Consider the following 9624-nt stretch of genomic DNA (forward strand, 5'->3'; position numbering starts at 1 on the left):
TTATGTAAACAATGTATAACTGTGAAATGCATAAAAGCATGTCAACAATAAGAGGAACATTAAATGAAATGCCAAAGATGAAACCAAAGTCCATCTTGGAGCTACTGAAAGGTCTATGAAGAATGTGAGGGCCCATGGTGATCTTATGCTGAGTCACTTGTCATCAGTGGTCTCTCAGCAGGGAGCCGCCCTGCCTATGGATAGGAACATGAAAGAGCAACAGCCCATCTGAACTAGACCCAGATTAAAACAAAACAAAACAAAAAACATCTCTGAAGAGTTGGAAGACTGGCAAAGGGGTCAACATCTGGAAAGTGACTATAACCAGAGGTCACGGGAGCAAGGATGATATTTTGCCCAAAGCAGCTTGAAGAAATTTGAATGCTGAACCTCCATCTCCTGTCTCTTATTTTGTTCCCACAGCTGATTTGAGTGGCTTTCTATTAGTAGTATGCCCAGAGGATTCATAATTTGAATGTTGACCAAACACACACTTATCCCAAAAATCTGAGAGAGGTCTCAGAGATCCCAGCTGTGCTGTGCATTTGAGGACAGAAATCAACGAAGAGTGATGTCCCACAAAGGCATTCAGGGACTGTTATGGTTTGGATATAGGGTGTCCCACAAATCTCATGGGTGAGACAATGCAAGAATTTTGAGAGGAAAAATGAAGAGGTGGTGAGGTGTAAACTAATCAGTGGTTAATCCAGTGATATAGGTGGTAACTATATACAGGTAGACAGTGGCTGAATGAGGTTGTCTGGGGATGAGACTTTGGGGTTTCTATTTTGTTCCTAGTCTCTCTGAGAGACTGAGGTCTCTCTGCTTCCTGATTGTCATGATTCAAGATGCTTTTCTTCTCTATGTCATTAGGCCATGATATTTTGCCTCAGTTTAGAAACAGAGAAATCAAGAAGGTCATATATGAACAGACAAATTTCAAAACCTGAGTCCAAAAAAAAATTCCTCCTCTAATTTTTTCTTGTCAGATTTTCATCACAGTAACAACATACCTGACTAATCATGGACCAGGAAGGCCATTCTATATTTAGAAAGCTGCTCTAGGCTGCTAAATTCCATGGTAAATACTCTGATGCCTCATCTAGCACCACCCTTTCCTTGCATTTGGTAAAATGTAAATCGAGCCAGACGACCTAGTATTCTGGGTTATGAAAGAGTTGAAGCATCAGAACCATGCTGGAGGTGAATCCAAGGACATGTGAACAACCTGACCCCTCCTCTCTATGTAGTGGCCCAACAGATACACATATGCAGGCATGAGTCACAGGATTGAAAGGATTTACTTCTATCCTCCATAGCTTATACAATAGAAAGCATTCCTCCTACTACCAGAAATATACATGTGATCAATTTTTAGGAATACACTGAAGCTATTACATTTGTAACTAAAAATGGCACCATATTCCACCTGTGTCAACCAGAAACTCATTGCCACTTCCATGATCACTCATTCTCCACATAAGGATAATTATGATATCCAGGCTACATCTAATAAGATGATCCATCAACGCCCCCCCAACCAAAAAAATGTGCATCTTTTCCAAGCAAGAGAATACAATACACTTTTTGACCTCAAGTATGTTCATTTTCCTCCACCTATGATATCCTGTAAATTAAATATTGAAGTAAAGTGTTAACTATTTTTATTCTTTTGAACAGAGGATTGAACTCAGGTTCATTAAACCACTGAGTCACATCCCCAGCCCTATCTTGTGGTTTATTTAGAGACAGTGTCTCACTGAATAGCTGAATGCCTTGCTTTTCTTGAGTCTTCTATGATCTCATAATCCTCCTGCCTCAGTCTCCCGAGTGACTGGGATTACAGGCATGTGACACCGAGCTTGGATAATTACCTATTTTTAAAACACCTATGTTAGATGACACTAGAATCAGACAGAGGAAGGAAAACATATTCAAATATATTCACATTAAAATAAATATTTCTCCTTAGAATTCTAATTCCTGTGATCATCATTGGTAATTTCTCACTTCCCTATTCTAAATACCTTGACCACCAAAAAATGCTTTGGCTAGTGTTGATCTCTAACTAGTAGTGTCAGACGGAATGCACAAATTCTCACTCTAGACAACATAGGTGCACAAATAGCCCTGCTGAGTACAAGGAAGGACGAGAGAACATGCTTCTTTCCATATATTGCCTCCTTATTTTGAGTCAGCAGTGGCAACCTAATTCCTCTGATTATCAGGACCAATCATGACCAATAGCCCCAACTTGGTCTAATGTTCCTTGTCATGAGTAGCAAAAGGGAGGCTTGGACCCAGGTTAGAGCAGTCATTCTTGTGTCCTGTGTTTGGAACAAAGTCCTCTGCACTAGGCCAATATAGGGTTGAATTACTAAAATGGGAAGCAAACATTGTGCTAGTGAGTTACTAGTGGAGTCACTCCCAGTCCCAGGCCCTAATTCCAGCTCCAGGAGTCCTTCCTATGCCACAAGTATCATTATGTATTGGATATGGGTGTAACCACTCACCAAGATTCATCTTTGACTCCTCAAAAGCCAGTCAACTTTTTTGTCAGACCTGGTGTTTTAGGATGTAAGAGAGGTAATGGCAGAAATATGGCTGATTGCTCCCCTTTATTGGCTGTGACATAAGCATTGTGCTCAGAAGCCCCATGTTGAATACTACAATGGTGGTTAAGGTGTTCACTAAGTTCATGGATAACAGTTTTGGCAAAAGTTCTGCAGGCAAGAAAAATAAGCTCCCTCAAGGGTAAATGCATGTTTCACTGAGAACTAATGTCAGTCTGCCATGATGAAAGGTCTAGTGTCATCAATCTGCTCTGAGGTACCTGGCTGCTTCCAATAGGAAATAACCTCATATTAGAACTCAGGGTTGGATTCTGCTGTTGTCACCTGGCTATAGGCAGGTCATCTCTGTGAGTGGAAATATGTTGTCATGACCACATGAATAATCTCTCTTCATGAACATTTTGTTCATGAGCTGCTTGGGAAAACATATGTGTGTCTAGGGATGGAAGCCACCTGAGACACACTAATTGATTTAAGATCCACTTCATCATCAGGATCATTTCTTTCTCAGGTCACTCTTTGGTGATTATAATCTGGCACCAAAATATCTTCATGATTTTGCAAACACATGGTTTATTTTCTTTATAATAAAAGCATGATGATGAAAACAGTCACTTAAAATCAACACTGCATTTCTGTGAACATAAATGTGAAAATAGCAGAGGCTTGTAACATTGAACAGTGAAAAGACTGCTTTTTTATATCCCTATTAGATTATTTACATAACTTCTGTCTCTATGTATGAATACATATCCAGTGTAACTCTGCATCATGTATAACCACAAGAATGGTAAATTATATTCCATATATATATATCCAAAACCACTCTACTGTCATCTATATCTAAAAAGAAGAAATCAAAATTTTAAACAATTATTCTACATAGATTTAGAAGTGTTGTGTTAGTATACTACTTAAATTATGGACTTTCATAAGATAGTTGGTCAAACAGTAGTTTTGAAACAAACATCCATTTCCTTCAAAGTTGAATTTATTCTAACAAACACAAATCACATTTACATATCTGGCTGTAAATATCAAAGGGTAAATATTATTCATGTTAACAATTTAGTGGTTAGAAAATTACCAATCATGCTTTGGTTAGTTAAGTAAATCTACCTTAAAAAATGTAAATGAGAAAATAGAAAACAGATCAAACATTTCTGAGAAAATTTTACTGTTCAAATTCACATGTAACATAAATATGTAAAACCTATTTCAAAGAAATGACATGAGAAAAAGAATATAAATTATATCATAAATAAGTGTTCATCTAACGTTTGTAGAAATGATACTTCTTTGATACAGTGGGTTATATAACGTTATTAAAATAATTATGTGTGCATTTTTAATTTTAATGTGGTTAGGAGAGTTTGCATAATCAGCGTTCACTGTATTATTATTAGACATTATTGGACTGGAGCCCTCAGGTAGCAGTCATGTCACACTCACCTTGTACCCACAGCCTCATCTCCTCCAATGGGACATACATGGGACTCTTGGGATAGTGTCTGATACTGGAATGTTGGAAACATGGGACCTTTACCATACGCCCATGCAGAGTACTGGGAGGGAACCCTGCTCTTGCTCCTTCCCAGATGTAAATTATCCATGATGCTGAGCCTCCTTGACCTTCTGACTGGCAAATCACACAGTTCTGGCCTCATGTTCAAGTGATGACTGATGTTGTTTTCTACCTACCAGGAAAAGGATTTGCACCATGAGCTATTCTTCAAAAGATGTGTAATTCTCTGCAGCAGGTGACATGACTATTCCCAAACTCCCATGGTCTACATTTGGATTCTCCTGGAGGGATTCCCCTAAACAGCAGATTTTTTCCCCTGTCACCAAGTTCTCTATTAGCATACATCTAGGGGATAAGACTGTCTGCCCAGCTGGGCCACCATAACTACTGTGGCATATGTCACTGTGTCTCCACACACTGGAGGACATACACATTCCTCAACTTTCACTGTAGCTTATATACAAGCCAGCCTCCATGGGCCTCAGCTCTGGGCCCAAAGCAGGAGTCAGTGCAGAGAGGCACACTGGGTCCCCAGCAGACAGTGTCTAGGTATTGCCTCTGCCCATTCCTCCTCTCTGGTGTTGGTGCCAAGGCATTTGGGGAAGTGATCTGCAGAGGAAATGATCTGCAGGGAAGTGATCTGTGGAGCTGGCAGGGGAAATGAGAATCCCAGAAAACCTGATGCAGTTAGTGAAGGACAAGAAGCTCTTGAGCATCCTGTCTAAATTCTGAAGGATCTTCAACCACCTCTAATGATTGCCAGGGGAAGAAATTAGCAGAATACCGAAAGACATGTACACACATTAAATGGCAGTACAAAAAATAAAAGGTGTGCAAAATTGCCTGATTATGTGGGGACTATTGTTCACTTATGAGAGAAAATAAATGTGATGTAAGAGAATATTCTGATTTTTGTGACTGCAAAATGGTGTGACCACTTTGGAAAGCAGATTGGAGATTCCTTAGAAAACTTTTAATGGAACCAGCATTTGACCCAGCATTTCCACTCTTAGGTGTATACACCAAAGACTTAAAATCACACCATAGTAATGCGGTGACATCAGTGTCTATAGCAGCTGAATTCACAGTAGCTAAACCATGGAAACAATCTATATGCCCTTCAACATTTGAATGTATAAACAAACTGTGGTACATACACAGAATGGAATATTACTCATCCTTAAAGAAGAATGAAATTATAGCATTGACAGGTAAGTGGACAGAGTTGGAGAATATCATGGAACATAATAAGTCAATTCCAAAAAGCCAAAGGCCAAATATATTCTCTGATAAGTGGAGCAGGTCCATAATATTCTGGGGGAGAGTCAAGGGAAAATGAGAAATTTTGGATTGAGCAGAGGAGAAGAGGTGGAGGGGAGGGTGTGTGTGGGTGAGATGGTGGAATGAGAAAGACATTACTACCCTTTGTATGGTATGATTTAATGAATGGAGTGACCCTGCATCATCTACAACCAGAGAAATGAAAAGCTGTGCTCTATTTGTGTAAAAAAATTCAAAAAGTTTAAATATCTAGATTTTAATTTTCTTGATAGCATCTTTGCCCCAGAGGATTTACAGCTAAAGAGCTTGAGGCAGAAACTGGAGGTAAAACAATGGCCTGTGGCAAAGACTCAATGAAAGATAAAGAGAAGGAGGAGCAAAATAGAGCAAACTGAATTGGGAGCATGTACATGAAGATTCAGATGTACTAATAACTGTGGAAGATGCTCAGAATAGATCAAAGTAAAACTATAGAGGGCCATTGAATAATTGAGGCAAATGCTGGTACCTGCAGCAGAAAGGGAAAACTGTTCAAACTGAGTTAAAATTATAGAACCTTTATTTTATCTATCCTTAATAAAATTTTGAGAACAAGGTACATCCATGATGTGTCACTGTATTGGGCAAGCTGAAGAAGATGCAGCTGATGAAGCTTCTGATTCTGATTGCCTTTTTCTCTTGTGACAACAGCCCCGACAGCTCCTAGGATCATAACCGGGGCTGCACCTTTTCTCTCACCAGTGACCCTGAGTACTTGTCTCCAGCTGACCCTACTGCAATGCCTTTGATCAGACAAATACAGACCTCTGTCATGCCAAAAGGAACTCCTCACATTACTGCTGCAATTGTCCCTCCAGGGCCAGAGGCTGGGTTGTTCTACACACCCTACAAATACCTTACACATTGGCACCAGCCACTTCAGTCCTTGAGTACCCTATTGAACTCAATGGTGTGTGAGGTACAGTGACTACTGAAGTTCAAAGGCCCAATATGTGTGTCCATCCTTTCCAAAAAATTGTGACTGAAGGTAGAGCTGACACTAGCAACTAACCTATGAACTTCTGGTCTCTGAACTCTTTGCCTAGTAATGACATGACCATGCCTGCCTGCTGATCAATTAAGTGGTTATTTATTTGGCTTGCCTGTGGTCAGTGCAGCAGGCTGAGAGACTTGTCTGTCAAACAAAAGATAAATAAAATGTTGTCTTCCAGCTCAGATTTTTGTCCCCTAACTCCATCCTGCACTGAATAGTAGTAAAGTATTAGGTCCCAAATCATCCTACAGCACTGATCATCTTTCAATGTCTTACTCCAAGATTAATTTACATTTTCATTTAATGTGCCACTGCTCTATTTTGTTTGTTACAGAGGCTGTTGTTTTGATTTAATTTATAATACATGCTGTGCCATTATTATTTTCATTTTGTTGTGTTGGTTGAATAACTTGTAATACTCAAACACTTGAGGTGACAGTGAAAAATGACACTATAATTTCTTTCAGCTTCATTTCAAATTTATTTAACCTGAATATTTTGGATGTTTATCAAAGATCTTTTATGGGGAAAGTAAATTTATAAAATAATAGATGTTGGCTCTGATCAAATTTTGAAAACAGTTGACAAAATATTGGATCAATGGAAAAGAAGCATGAAATTTGAAATCTGAGTGCCTTGGTACTCAGTATTACCATTTTTTCTTTCATTTTTTTAGTTATCAATGGACTTTTATTTTATTTATTTATATGTGGTGCTGAGAATCGGACCCAGTGCCTCACATAGGCTAGGTGAGCGCTCTACCATTGAGCTACATCCCCAGCCCATCATTCTTTTTTTAAAAAAAAAAAAAAACATTTTTAGTTGTAGATGGACACAATGCCTTTATATTATTTGTTTATTATATGTAATGCTAAGGATCAAACCAATGGCCTCACACGTGTGAGGTAAGTACTCTACCACTTAGCCACAACCTCAGTCCCTGTGTTATAATTCTTTATTGAATTTTTTCTTATTAAAGTATATAGTTTTAAGGCATATTTTTACAGTATTATGTTATTTTAGCAAGGTTAGATTGGAGTGATGCCCATATATTACCATAGAGCAGACATTTATATTTTGTCTAGACTTTATTACTATCTTAGTAGTTTTCATACTCTCTCTATATAGAAACCAACCTATTTCCAATGAGAAACATGTCATTTAATGTATTTATCACCATTGGTACAAGTTTATAATGTATGTTTCCATCTTATTTTATATGTATGTTGGTGAAGGCGATCCCCCACTTACTGTCTTGACAGGGTCACAGCGAAAATAAGTGCTGGCAAAGCTGCTCTCCCACTGTCTTGACAGGGTCACAGTGAGGATGAATGCTGGCAAAGCCATGCTGGTTGATGGGAAATCAAAACCATGAGACCCTTTTTTATATAATTGTGACATTTCATTTTCATGCTTATGTTTCTGACAGGAGGCATGAGTATGTTAAATGCCAAACAAATTAAATTTCAGGTGGCTATAACAAAATAGGTAGTTCATAACCTGAAGGCTGTTCTACTACCCCTCAGCATATCGATGTTGAGAGCCACAGCCAAGTCAGGATGGTGCCAGAAGGTAGTGGTTAAGAGGTGACGCCAAGGAGTCATTAAGATGATGATAATTAAGTTATAATTGCTGTGACTGGATGATGCTGGATTGGGACAGGCTGTGTATTGAGTTGTATATGGACCCCTGCTGTCCAGCAATAGGGTGGCTCCAGGAATAGGGTGGCTCCAGGAATAGGGTGGTTCCTGCTGCCTCTGGTGCCCGCCACTTTGGAGTTCCCATTGAGTTCTCCCAGTTCTGAGAGAAAGAGAGACAGAGAGAGAGAGAGAGAAGGTGCAGAGCCCGGTGGAGAGCTGGGAGAGTTCCCGGGGAGAGTTCCCTGGGAGTGTGCATGGAGTGCTGGTGGAGTTCGGGCAATAAAGCTTCCTGTTTGACAAGTGCTTTGTGGCAGCTCCGTGATTTGTGCCCAGCCAGACTGCGGCATTTGGTGGCCCATACGGGGAACAAACCAGTACATTGAAGACAAATCTGATAATGGAAACAATCATTTTCTGAAAAGGTCATGAGAATTTTCAGCACCACATTGATTATATCAACTAGAACCAAAGCTCATATTTCCAGCCTCATAGAAAACCTAATCATTATGCTTATTTAACAAAGCTCACCATATGTATTCTCATTCTTGATTGAGGAAAGTTATATTATACACTTAGGAAAGTTAAAACATATAAAGATACATTCTTCTCTTTTTATAAACCCGTTTTTACTTTACATAGGGATTTATGATGAGCATATTTAATATTGGTGGAAAGTGGATTGATGTTTAGAACTTACTTTCTATTGAGAAAGATTATAAAGATATAAGAACTAGTGCACCTTGACTGAGAAACAAAGAAACTCTTTGAGAAAGCAGTTCAATCAGTTTTATGAGAAAAATTTAGGAATTAATTAAAGTAGCTTTATAAGGTATACTTTTAGAATAATGTTAGAAATATTATCCTATTTAGATTTTGGGGTGTAGAAATTCTTAAGTTCTTAGTTGTATGGGTTTCTGATATGTTTTAAGAATGATTTATAAACTTTAGGATATTTTAAGTATAAGATTTAAGGGGACTTTTTTAGATGGTAATTTTATCTACAGAGGGAAGGAAATTCATGTTTTCTTCACCTTTGAACTCCAGGTCTTGGCCATCCAAAATAGCAATCCCTATTTGGATATGTTGTGTATTTTTTATTTTATTTAAATTTTAATACAAAACTTACAAACCCTCATCTCAGTTCCCCATTTCAAATGGCCAGTAGACCCATGTGCATAAGGCAGAGAACATTCCCATTCTTTTGTGGGCAGCTGCTCTGATGATGGCACAGTATAGGTTCTGTGAGTTTGTATTCCTGAAACTGTTGGCATCACAGTTTGCATGTCAGCTTGGTCTGTTTCAAGGAGAGAGTAATAATGTGCCAATGGAAGAAAGCAATTGTTTGCATCATCCTGCTTCAGGCCTCTGACTCCCCAGAGCTCAGAGAACTGAGAAGCCAGAACAGAGATCATGGTGATCCTGACTATTAATATTAGTATGACTCTGTTTTCCTTGCTAATAAGAAAACCCTTGAGACTGGATAATTAATACAGGTATGTTTAGCTTACAGTTCTGGAGATACAAGAGCATGGCACTGGCAAACACTTGGCTTTAGTGAATGCCATCTTAGCT

At 38.7% G+C, this 9624-nt stretch overlaps 1 pseudogene; it reads left to right on the top strand.

The window, feature by feature from the left end:
* The first annotated feature begins 4758 nt into the window (after positions 1-4758).
* LOC143398535 (KH domain-containing RNA-binding protein QKI pseudogene) lies at positions 4759-6336 on the top strand (annotated as a pseudogene).
* The last annotated feature ends 3288 nt before the right edge of the window (positions 6337-9624 follow it).

The sequence above is a fragment of the Callospermophilus lateralis genome, chromosome 1, assembly GCF_048772815.1.
Source record: "Callospermophilus lateralis isolate mCalLat2 chromosome 1, mCalLat2.hap1, whole genome shotgun sequence".
Taxonomy (NCBI): Eukaryota; Metazoa; Chordata; class Mammalia; order Rodentia; family Sciuridae; genus Callospermophilus; species Callospermophilus lateralis.